Source organism: Pocillopora damicornis, chromosome 1 (assembly GCF_964200805.1).
Source record: "Pocillopora damicornis chromosome 1, jaPocDami1.2, whole genome shotgun sequence".
Classification (NCBI taxonomy): Eukaryota; Metazoa; Cnidaria; class Anthozoa; order Scleractinia; family Pocilloporidae; genus Pocillopora; species Pocillopora damicornis.
The window spans coordinates 36,218,420-36,229,981 of NC_142670.1; the positions used below are offsets into that span (position 1 = coordinate 36,218,420).

General features: G+C 33.9%; 1 protein-coding gene, 1 long non-coding RNA gene and 1 pseudogene across 3 annotated transcripts in view; 2 read left to right on the top strand and 1 right to left on the bottom strand.

Annotated features, from left to right (window-relative positions):
• Positions 1-86: 86 nt before the first annotated feature.
• The window catches only part of LOC149053573 (uncharacterized), a 71,180-nt gene continuing 59,704 nt past the window's right edge, over positions 87-11,562 (top strand). Inside the window, exon 1 of the mRNA XM_089203109.1 lies at positions 87-193. The gene's annotated coding sequence lies outside the window, so the exon portion shown is untranslated. The remainder of the gene's footprint in view (positions 194-11,562) is intronic.
• Positions 92-5,963, top strand: LOC149053574 (FK506-binding protein 2-like; annotated as a pseudogene). Its single transcript, XR_016185689.1, has 6 exons — positions 92-193; positions 1,926-1,988; positions 2,369-2,460; positions 3,842-3,877; positions 4,640-4,710; positions 5,746-5,963. The product of XR_016185689.1 is annotated as an FK506-binding protein 2-like (transcript).
• On the bottom strand, positions 5,350-7,177 carry LOC149053575 (uncharacterized). Its single transcript, XR_016185703.1, has 2 exons — positions 6,254-7,177; positions 5,350-5,901 (listed from the first exon to the last, which is right to left on the bottom strand). It is a non-coding gene; the product is annotated as an uncharacterized LOC149053575 (long non-coding RNA).

Here is an 11,562-nt window from a genome sequence, read left to right on the forward strand (position 1 = left end):
AGAAGAGTCGCCTGCGTCCGCTTGCCACGATTAGATTACAGCCGACATTTTACTACACTCAAAGATCGCGTAAATTGGATGATGATCTCCAATGAAGAACAACTTAAGATTGTTGTTCTGTGGTACTTTTTTTTTTTCATGTGGGTATGCTGCTGGAGCCAAAAAGAAGAAGGATCTATAAACTATTGTTGAGGTATGTGAAGAGATTGAAATCTCAGACAAGCTTCTTGTGCTTAAATTACTGGTAGTATTTCTTTGTGATCGATCGGGTGCTAATTTCTGCAATTTTGAATTTGGATTTTATCTTTCTTCGAAAAAAAAGCGAACATTTATAAAGTTTGTGAAATTGGTATTATTTGAGGGAAAATTCACGAAATTTGTCGCGATAACCTACCCGCGCGGATTTTGTTATGCATTCGAGAAAATTAGAAGCTTAAGTTTTTAAACTTTGCATACGTACGGTACGTACGGGAGGACTTTGGGTGAACTGTATAGCAAAATATGTTATACTGAAAAAAAATCCATATTCGTTTGTTAGCCAAAAGAGGCTAAGGTAAAGGTTGTTGTTGGAATATCGATTAAACTGTTGATATGTATTGTGTATGCCAGTTGATAACACTTCTGTGGTAAATGTGAACGACATTAGTCCTTCGCGGGCGAAAGATACTAAAATATCACGCGCTATTTTTTTTTTTTTTTGTCCTTTTATCGCGGTATTTGTTTCATCGATATTCAAAATAATATTTTTTCAAGCGCTCCTCATGGAAAAAAAGTGGAAAATCAAATAACTATCAACATTTTTGCTTTTTTTGTTCAAATACATGCACACTACATAATAGTCTGGGCTATTTGAGAAGGAGTGTCACGACAGGTGGTCTAAAGTGATGCTAGAAATTAATAATTTATTACAAATTTCGTCTCCTGGCAGCAGTGATTAGGTTAATACCATGGCTTTGATCTTCTAGTTTACATGAAATATAATTTGTAAGGACTCAAAAGCATAGATCTTATTAGAAATCTGTAGACTGTTCTTCAATAGATCAGTGGGTGCAACTGGTTCACATGTGATTCATACAACGTAACTCATACAATGTAACAATGAATCATATTCATACATGTACCAATCCAATAAGCACAAGATTTTAATTGAAATATATATTAGAGAAAAAGTATGATTTGTGCATTTCTGAAGAGTAGTTCATATACCTGACTGTGTATAATTGTTGAATTAAAACAAACAAAATGGAGTTGAGAAGGGAAAATCCTACAGTCTCATTAAAACATTCACTAGAATTTTCATTCAAAGTATTGCGTTGAAACTCAGTAGAATATGAGTGATGCAACAATTTTGTTAAGAATATTCTCAAAATAGTTGTAAACAAAAAAAAGCTTGGGCCACTATAATTTTAGCATTAGAAAAGATGGTCTGCACAGTAATCTGAATATCCTCTGATCTATGATGGCTTTTGGTGTTCTTTTCAAGGAACTATTTTATTGCCAAATTTGGAAACTGGTGGGCAATGGACATAATCAAGTAAATCGTGTTAAATTAGATGAGTATTGTAAATATAATTAAGTGAGGGGGCAAAATCAAATTAATTAACTTAAATTCCCTCTAGGGTTTGCATAGAATGCAGTTATTTAATTTCTTAAATTATAGAAACTTTCACACTAATCAGGAAAGAATGCAAAAATGAAGACTGATTAATCTACTAGATGAAATTTGGAGTTTTTAATTCTTTTTCAGTTTAGAAGCTTCTAGTAGAGCTAGTTAATATGTGATCATTATCTGTCTGTACTTGTTTGGTTTTATATCAGAAATCTCAGTCCTTGAATATTTTAACTGCTGATTTGTGCATAATTACCATATGGACAGACTTTTCATGAAGTATTCTATATAAAATCATATGATCTTTCTATTTCAGTACAAGCCTGCTACATGTGAGGACAAAGCAGATAATGGCAACATTGTGTCTGTTCACTATACAGTATGTACATATATGACTTTCATGTTGTCTGCTTCTTACTTGAAAGCATTACAGTGAATTCCTAAGGAAAGGATGTTCTCACATCCTTACATTTTTCAAGCCAGAAATTTGAACCAAAATTGTTTTAATCACTTGGGTGCCAACATGTTATCAATAAATAGAATTTGGCATCCTCTCCCTTTAGCTTTCTGTTATCATTTTAAATTAGACTGCCTAAACAAAAAGACAAAAATAAACCGTCAAAATAAAAAATTAAAAAAAAACCAACAACAGCACAAAGTAGACAACAACAAAAAGTAAAAACCTGTTCTCAATTCTTATTAAAGATGTAGCTATTGCAAATGTTTGAATTTCCTTTATTTGTCAATGAACTCTTTTAGGGTACACTGGTGAATGGACAAATGTTCGACTCATCCCTGGCAAAAGGAAGGGAGCCACTTGAGTTCCAGTTGGGCAAAGGGAAGGTTATCAAAGATAACTTGCATCAGGACCTCTGATCATTTTGCTTTACTATCAGGATGATTTAATTTCGGATTCATAAAGCCATTAAGCCAAAGTTATCAGTCAACTGCTCTCTAGAGCAAAAAAGGTAAAACATTTTAAAATCATGAGCTGATGAGAACACATTTTGGCAACAATTAAATTGCATAAAGCATGAGAAAACTCAAGTGAGCACTTGACTGGCAATTGGTTTTATTTTTTAATCTGTATGTTGAGAATATGGAGCAAGTGTTCTTGGCCAATCACATAGAAACATGAAGTAAAACCATAAAATCAAACATGGTTACTGTCAATACTTATACAAAGTCAAATAAAAATTGTTCTAATTGCAAGATTTTGACTTCTTTTATTAACTGGTTTCTGACTCTTTTCTAAAAGTTCCTAGTTAACCCTTTCACTCCCATGAGTGACCAAGACAGAATTTCTCCTTACTATATCTGTACCATATCATGTAAACAAGTGACGAGAATTAAGAAAAATATCAATTATGGGATTACTAATTGATCCGATACCAAATTCTCCAAACTGGCATAATGAGAATCATTTGGCAGACAGTAAGGAGAATTGCTAATGAAATCTTGGGAGTTAAAAGGGTTAAAACAATTTTAGAGATGCTGAGATATCCCAATTCTTCATTTCATGTAAATGAAGTATTCTCTTGACTCATGATTTGGGAATTATTTAGCTACTATAGTTTTGCTTACAACTATGTGACATTTTGTTGGTCATGTATACATACATAGTGAGGTATAAAAATTATAGGAGGAAACATTAAAAACTAGACTAGAAAGGAACCACTGTGTCCTGAGTCAAGTGTTCTTACTGAGTGAATTTGATCATATGAGGTTACCTTTTGTGATATCTAATGTAGTGAGCATCATTGAAAATAAAAAACCAAAGTGTAATTACTGTATAGTGATTTTAGACATATGAAATTCATATATTTGCACTGCGGTGAAGAAACGAATTTAAGAGATCCTTGCAGCTAAGAACACTGCTGAACTAGTAGTTGAAAATGGGACCTGAGAAAAATTCAGGCCTGTATGGGATTTGAACCCATGACCTCTGTGATACCGGTGCAGCACTCTACCAACTGAGCTAACAAGCCATCTGGGAGCAGGTCAATATGTTGGGTCCAAATAAACCATCCAGGTGATGAATAATAATGACTTCCAATATTTTGAGTTCTTCTTTTGCCTGGCTGGTAATACTTTTTTTAAAAGCTCTCAGTTAAAGCCCTTTTAGAGATGTTAAGATTTTAATATGTGAACTGCAGTGACAGAAAGTTCACCACTTTACAAGTAATTGCCACCTTAATTTTTTCACTTATTTCTGTAATTTTTTTTTTTTACAGGTTGGGAGATGGGTATAAAAGGAATGTGCATAGGGTAAGATTTAGAAATATTACAGTATGCGTATAATGATTTTAGATATATGAAATTCATATATTTGCACTGCAGCGAAGAGATGAAATTAAAGGATCCTCGCAGCTAAGAATTCTACTGAAATGAGTAGTTGAAAATAGGACCTGGAAAAAATTTCAGGCTCATACTGGATTTGAACCCATGACCTCTGTGATACCGGTGCAGTGCTCTACCAACTGAGAGCTGGTCAATATGTTGGGTCCAAATATACCATCCAAGTGCTATACATACTACAGTATGTGATAAAAAACAACAATAAGGTCAAATATTTTCATCATGAGCAGGTTTTTGTCATTAGCAATTAGTGCCATTGAGGAAGGGACTTCTTCTAAAGTGGGTCTTAGCTTAGCAGGATTTCCTCAAGTGAAAAAAAAAATACCTGCTTAAAATTTTACTTCTAAGCGACAAGTTGGGGTGCAAAAAATTGTGCCCATGGATTGATACTATTTTCCAAGTTCTATTCATTTGAAATAAGCTATTTGCAAACATAACTGACAATAAGATTGGCATGGCAACTTTTAAGTAAAACTCCCTTTGGGCTTCATAGCCCCTTACTGTCTTAACTGCCTTTCTTATTCTTCTTTTCACATTGTTTATTCTCTGCAAATAAATTCAAAAACCCCTTTTGGTTGATCATTTTTGTGGCTCCCTCAAATGAGTTTAAAGAAGCAGTGCTCAGGCTGATATTTTTCAACAGTCCTCAATTCTACTTTTTCTCTTTTGCAGTGAAAAAAGAAAATTGATCATCCCTCCTCACCTAGGGTATGGAGCTCGTGGAATTCAGAATGTTATTCCTCGTAAGTAAATGTTGATTGTAAAAATGACCATGGGGGAACTAAGGGGGCTTATAAATACAGAAAATTGCCCAAGCACAAGTGCAAGTCCTGATTTATGACACAAGTGATATTTGGGAAGTTTACTTAACCCTTTAACTCCCAAGATCTGATCGTTAATTCTCCCCTGTAGCTGCTACACATTTCCTTATAAATTAGTTATGAGAACTTGATGCTAGATCAAGATAGCAGCTTCTACCTGATAAGTTTGAATATTCTCAGTACCTGTTTGCTGAAGAATGTATGGATATTGTAGGGAGAAGTTTTATGTTAATCCCTTCTGGGAGTTAAAGGGTTAATTGAACTTGGACGACCAAAACATTTCAGAACGTCACAAGCAGCCATTAATCATTAAATGCAAAAGCAGTTTGTATGATTTTTGATTTTTAAGTCATTTTTCAAATCTCTTTGTATGTCCTCAGTCACACATTACTTAGAATAAGAAATTTCCAACGAGTCGGAAAATGCTCATATTTTCTTTGTAATGGCAATTTGATAAAATAATTATGACATTTCAACCAAGTTTAAAGTTTTTTGAAATGTTTAGAACTTAGCATTTCTTGTTTGTCTTTAATTCTGAGCACATGCAATATGTAAATCCTGTGTTGCAAGCTAGAACTTATTTTATTGAGCATGAGTCATTGACCAATCATGAACAAGATATCTATTGGATATGTGGTAATAGCCAAAAAGGGAAAAATTTTCTTTTAAATTTCTTGTTATAACACAGAATGGGAATGGTTAAGAAGCCTTTCCTTTTCGCTCTCCTAGCAAGATTTCTGCGCAGCCCCATTCTTCACTATGCAGATAGTTTATGGATAAAAAAAAAATAATGGCAGAAACAATATTTTGCCTTTAGGACTACAGCTTTGATTTGTTTTAGAATAGTATGGGGTTATGAAGAAATCTTTCTGCTAATCATGATATTAATATCATTCTACGTAACTGAATAAAAAGCAAATCCTAACATTTTCTTATTTTTGCTTTATTCACACATAGCCGACTCTGTACTTATTTTTACCACCGAGCTCATGTCCATTAAGAGGAAGTCGCTGTTCGATCCAAAGTTACTGCTGCAAATAGGATTTTGGCCGCTCCTGGCTGGAGTGATTTTGTACTATCTGTATAGAAAGGCATCTAAGAAATCTGGAAAGCCTGAAACAAAGTCGAGCAAGAAAAATAAAAGGAAGCAATAAAACTGTGAACCTTTTTAGTAATGAGGTTATTCGTAAATGATATCAGAGTAAGCCTCTTTCTCGGCATCAGTTGACTATGACACGATTTTATACCCTAATTTTGGAAACTTTCCATGCGCAACGCTTAAAAATTCGTCGACAACTCTGGAGCAATCAGCGTAGAAACCAAAACTCGGTTAGTGATTGAGAAAGGTGACAATTAAACCTTTAACTCCCAAGATCTGATTGTCGATTCTCCCCTCTAGCTACTACACATTTCCTTGTTAATTGATTACGAGAATTAGGTGTTCAATCAAGGAAATAAATTGTACCTGATGAGTTTGAGTGTTCTCATTACCTGTTTGCTGTATAATGTAAGGATACTAGAGGAGAAGTTACATGGTAATCACTTCAGGGAGTGAAAGGGTTAAAGTACATTGCCTGAAGCGCGGGCAAACGCCACTGACCAATTCGCGACTAGCTTTTAATTTAGATTTGATTGGTTGAGAGGATGGTGCAAGTTTTCTGGACCAATCACAGAGCGAAGTAAAGCAAACCCAACGCGAACTTGGCTTGCTTTTGACACTTCTCACTTACTTTAGACACCGAAGATTGCTCTACATCGATATTTTCTTAAGAACCAGTCAAATAATCTATCGGAAAGTATTATCCGCTGCTATTGACGATTATTTAATGGTAATGTTATTCACGAAATGACGTGGAATGTCACGGTTAATAGAATTTGTTCGTTTGTTCGCCGTAAAGGCGCTTCTACATATTGTTTCGCGCTTTGAAGATTGCCGACTTTCATAACCAGTCTCCTCTACTAACTATGATTTACATAATAAAGAAGTAGTTTAATTCAAGTGCAATCATTCGGATCAAAACAAAACGATCGGCGCTCGAAATGATAAACTATTTTCGCTTTTGCTCTTCGCAGTGATTACAACAACTCGTCCAAGATCCATTTTTAAATCTTTTGCGACGCTCTTTAATCCTAAAAACATATTAAGGCTAAAAATACACCGTGAATAGAAACTAAATCCATTCAAATGATTGCAGTTAATCGATCTCGAGTTCATTCATCTCAAGACAATGTAAACAAAAGGATACAAGATCACAAGTCTGTTCGCGCAAGGTAGCTTAATTACACTATTGTCCAAGTCTTTTGAGGTACCTTCCGCAGTTCCTTTGGTCTTCTTCCAAAATATCTCACCTTTTTCGAAACGAATAAAACCGACACGTTTTCGGCAGCCGAGCCTTCGAGGTAAAAAATCCAGCGGTGTCACCCATTTCAGAAAGTCACATTTAATCCGCTATGGAGTTGTAATGTGTTATCTCTCTTCCCATGGTTAACTGAAGAGATAACTTTACAAGAAACGAGGGCATTTAATTCAGCTTTCGCTCACTGAATTCTTTCGGTTTCTGATGTGGAAGTCCGAATTGAAAGAACTTACCGAAAGTTTAGTTTAGAAGAACTCATAACTATGCTTAAATTTTGTTCACCGAAAAAATTAGGAGAATCCAGGCATTAAATGACTGAACGTGAGAATTATTAATTAAAATGCCAATAAATACCTCTCCAAGTCATTTTGCAAAGGAGTGAAAAATACCTATGGTGTTTAGACGGCGTGTCAAGTGTTATAACCCAATCAATGATACATTTACGATAACAAATTTATTTGGAAACCAATTTTACGCAAACAACGAAAATGATTTGATTGCCCGCTCCTAGAACCAATCAAATAAAAAAATTGTAAAATTCCGGCTGCTCACGAGCTGAGAAAAAGAGAAAAACTAATGGTAAGCTACTAACCGTCTAAGGGAAGGTCCGTATGGTGGAAACTTGAAAATGCTGCCCTCTAGCGGAGATTTATACTGTAAGGACCTCCCAGTCGGTAAATAATATACTTATCTTTCCACTGACATGTCATTTTCAATCCGAGGACATAATACTGCGGAAATAAATTTTCCTTTTCGAGAAGTTGATAAAAGAAGAAAATCAAAATGCCTTTGAGATGAGATCCGTAGTTTTGGATTCCCGGCTCAAAAAAGTAAGTCAGTGTTCATGAAAAAAAAATATTTAGCGTAAAGAAGATTTGGCATAATTTGGATTTGAAAGTCAAATACTGTTATGACTGAAATAATAAAAGCGTTGGTTGTCGATGAATAGTCACGTTAGTCATATATAATTTAGTCAGTTTATTCAGTTCATTGCAACATTATATAAATTAGTTATTAAAACTGCTCAAAGAAGAAAAGGGAGAAGAAAAAAAAACAAATAAACCTTATTTCAGTTCTCTTTTGAGGTAGACAAGATGGAAATTTTTGTCTATCTTAAACTCTCAATTTATTAAAAACAACAGTTAAAACAGCTGTAAAAGCCTATGCCTCTGTGTGAATTAATTATCTTCTGCTTATGCGGATAAACGCGATCAGAATCTTACAGAGTAAAGGGACAATCAACATTCAGGTACTAAACATAAGAGTTTCGTTTCTTTCTGTTCTTATTTCATAATAGTTAAATTCATCTCTCTCGCTCACTATACGGTACAAAAGTTAGATTTGAAAGTAGAGATAATTTTTTTGTTCATAGGAAATAAGCTTCCTAGATATTGACACATGGCGATCCTTTCGATGACATTATTTTTGTTCTGTTTGTTACCACTGTATTTATCCTAAAATATTCTAGCCTCTGAAGTTCTGTAATTCGATCATTTTAGTTTGTTTTCTCTATTTTTGTGATTTTATGTTATAGTTAGGTGAATTTTCCGCTTTTTTTGAGAAACAAAGGACACGAAAAAAGTTAAACATTTTAATCGATTGATTGATCGACATAGAAAAGAGTCTAAATTCTTCGAAAAACACAAATAGTAGTATTATCCTCGAAATAATAAACAAGAGCGTATGTTTTGTAATGGTATTTTACAATAGAGATGCGAATTTTACTGAAAGGGAAACATATTTCTTGTAAAACGTTAATTTGAAAGTCAAATCACACCTGAGAAAAAAAGAAACGAAGAAGTCAATTAGTGAACGATAAACAGTTATATTTACAGAGTAACGGACATAAAAAAAAAAGGTTTACAACTCTTCGATTTTGTGGAGTCTTTCCATAAGCCTTGTTCAAAAATCTATGTCCTGATGAGAAATTGAAAAATTGCTGAATCAATTAGTCTTTTAGGTGATACAGAAAGCGCGCAACGCATACAGATCTTTTTTTCTGACAGTTCTTTTATGATGTGTTGTCAGTTACACAGTTATGCAGTAGAGTGATGCAAGCGCAACTTCTCCTTCTATCTTCAATATATGATGATATTAAGCAGATTTACTTTGAGAAGAACGAGACCGCTTTAACCACAAAATCGCAAACCTAACATTTCTGCGGCTTTTCTTCATCTAAAGATTAAAAAACACTTTTAAATAGTTTCTCGCGACGTTCGCACTATAAACTATGCAAAATATGGCTATAATATTTATATAGACATTGAAACATCTCTTGTTTAAAGGGAAGTAGCTGTTTTCTTGCCAAAAAGAACGAATAGTGACGGTTTTCGAATTTAAGATAAATTTCAAACAATGAAGAACCTAGTTATTTTATTACGAGCTCTTTTTATCTAAAGGTGGCGAGCCTTCCTTTTTTTATTGCGAGATAACTACATGTACACAGTCAGTACAGATGTCGATCCTGTTGATGAATATGCTACGTGCTTTGCCACAATATAGTTTCTAATATGTCTAGAATATTTTTCCACTGCAAAATCAACTCGATTCCTTTCATTTTTTAACCATAGTATGTGTGAGTTATGCTCTAGATGTGCATTTTACGCCCTGTCAAAACCAGTACACAACAAAATGAGTAAAACTTGAATCAATTCATGATAACACTTCATTCAATTCATCGAAATCTCATTTCCCTCTACCAACATCGTTATATTGTCAAGAAAATTGGTGTTGAGAATTTTGGAAAACGATCAACTCGATCAAACGAAAAATTCAAATGACATCAGAGCACAAACAAAAAGCATGCAGCTTGTAAAATTATCAGCTGAGTGATGGATAAAAGGATAACTATTCCCAGCGCGAGGATTTCAATTTATTTTCTCCAATGTGTCATCAATATTCTTGCCGAAGAGGTTGGAGAACACCACAAGGGAAAAGAGAAGCACTTTCTTTGTAGGAAGGAAAATTCCAAAAAAATTGTACATTCTTTCTTCCTTACATTAAAAATGCATGAACATAATATATACTTTGCGCAACGGTCGGGATTTTGTTCAGCTTTTCCAAAGGAATAAAAATCACCTTTATATTTCATGTTTAGAGGATGAAAAGCGCCAAATATAGTATGGAATATTTTTATCGGTCGCCATGAATTAGCAATAAGTTTATCAATGATTCATCTCGTAACTGAATTATAACTAAGCTCAGTGATCACATTGGAATTCCTATTTCTTATTTTATTGGGTTGTTGTTTTCGATTTTTGTGGATTTTATCATTATTTTGTAAATATTTTTAGTAATTACAGTGAATAAAGGATTATTATTACTACCTGTCTATGATCAAAATAAAAGGGAAACAGCGATTTTTATTCGAAAATTGCCGACTCTATATAGATGAAGTTAATATAAAAATTGCTTTCTTATAAGGTGAAAACATATGGCTTCTGTAGTATCAGACGAAGAAAGGAGACTTCGACTAAACACAAGCTAGCACGAGGTTTATTCATGATGGCCAACCTTTAACCCAGCATGCAATGCAAAGCCTAATCCTACAGCTTCCTTAGATATATATATCACTCCACGCGTTAAAACAAGACAAAAACTTATATTCACAAAGCTGCTCTTTCAATTATTTTTTATTTTTATTTCGTGTTCCAATTTTTGAATTCTTAGTCCAACAAAAGATTTTACAACCGATTTATTAATCTTTCATGTTGGCTTTTGCTGACCATAGACAGGGACTTTTTTCTCCTTTACCATAAAATATTGAAAGCTTAAAAAAAGACAGCATTCGAATTCAATTTATATTTAGATTCTGAATGCAGAAAATTCATACATCAGTCATAAGGGTTCCAAGAATTAATTCCAAAGTACATTATCCCAATTTCAGATTTAAAGAAGAGTTAACTCTCTCAACATATCAACATATTTTTTTCAGGAAATAGGTGTCGAGAAAAACAAGATTCATCATTTATAGACTATCCAGAATAAAATAAAATAGAATAGAATAAACCGTATAATAAATGATCTCGTTGTTTTCAATCTTGGTCCCAAACTACGTAATGGACCGAAAACGAGATTGAGCTTCTCTCCTTTTTTCCAGAGTTGGTTCTCAAACTAGCAATGATTTCCAAAACTCAGGTGAAGTAATGGTTTGTAGAAAAAAAAATGTCAATCTTTTTCGTCGAAGATAAAAGCATACATAAACATAATTCTCCACTTGAAAAAAATTATTGCATTTCACTGCGTCTACATGTATTTTGTTTACAAATATCTGTTGGCTTGATGTAAGCTTACAATGAATAGGGAAAAATTAAGCATATGAACTTTTCTTCTAGAGCACACAACATTGTGATGGTATCTTCAATGGCCAAGTGGAGTTTCATCCTTGTTATCTGTAAGCGCCTTAGCTGTTTACAAC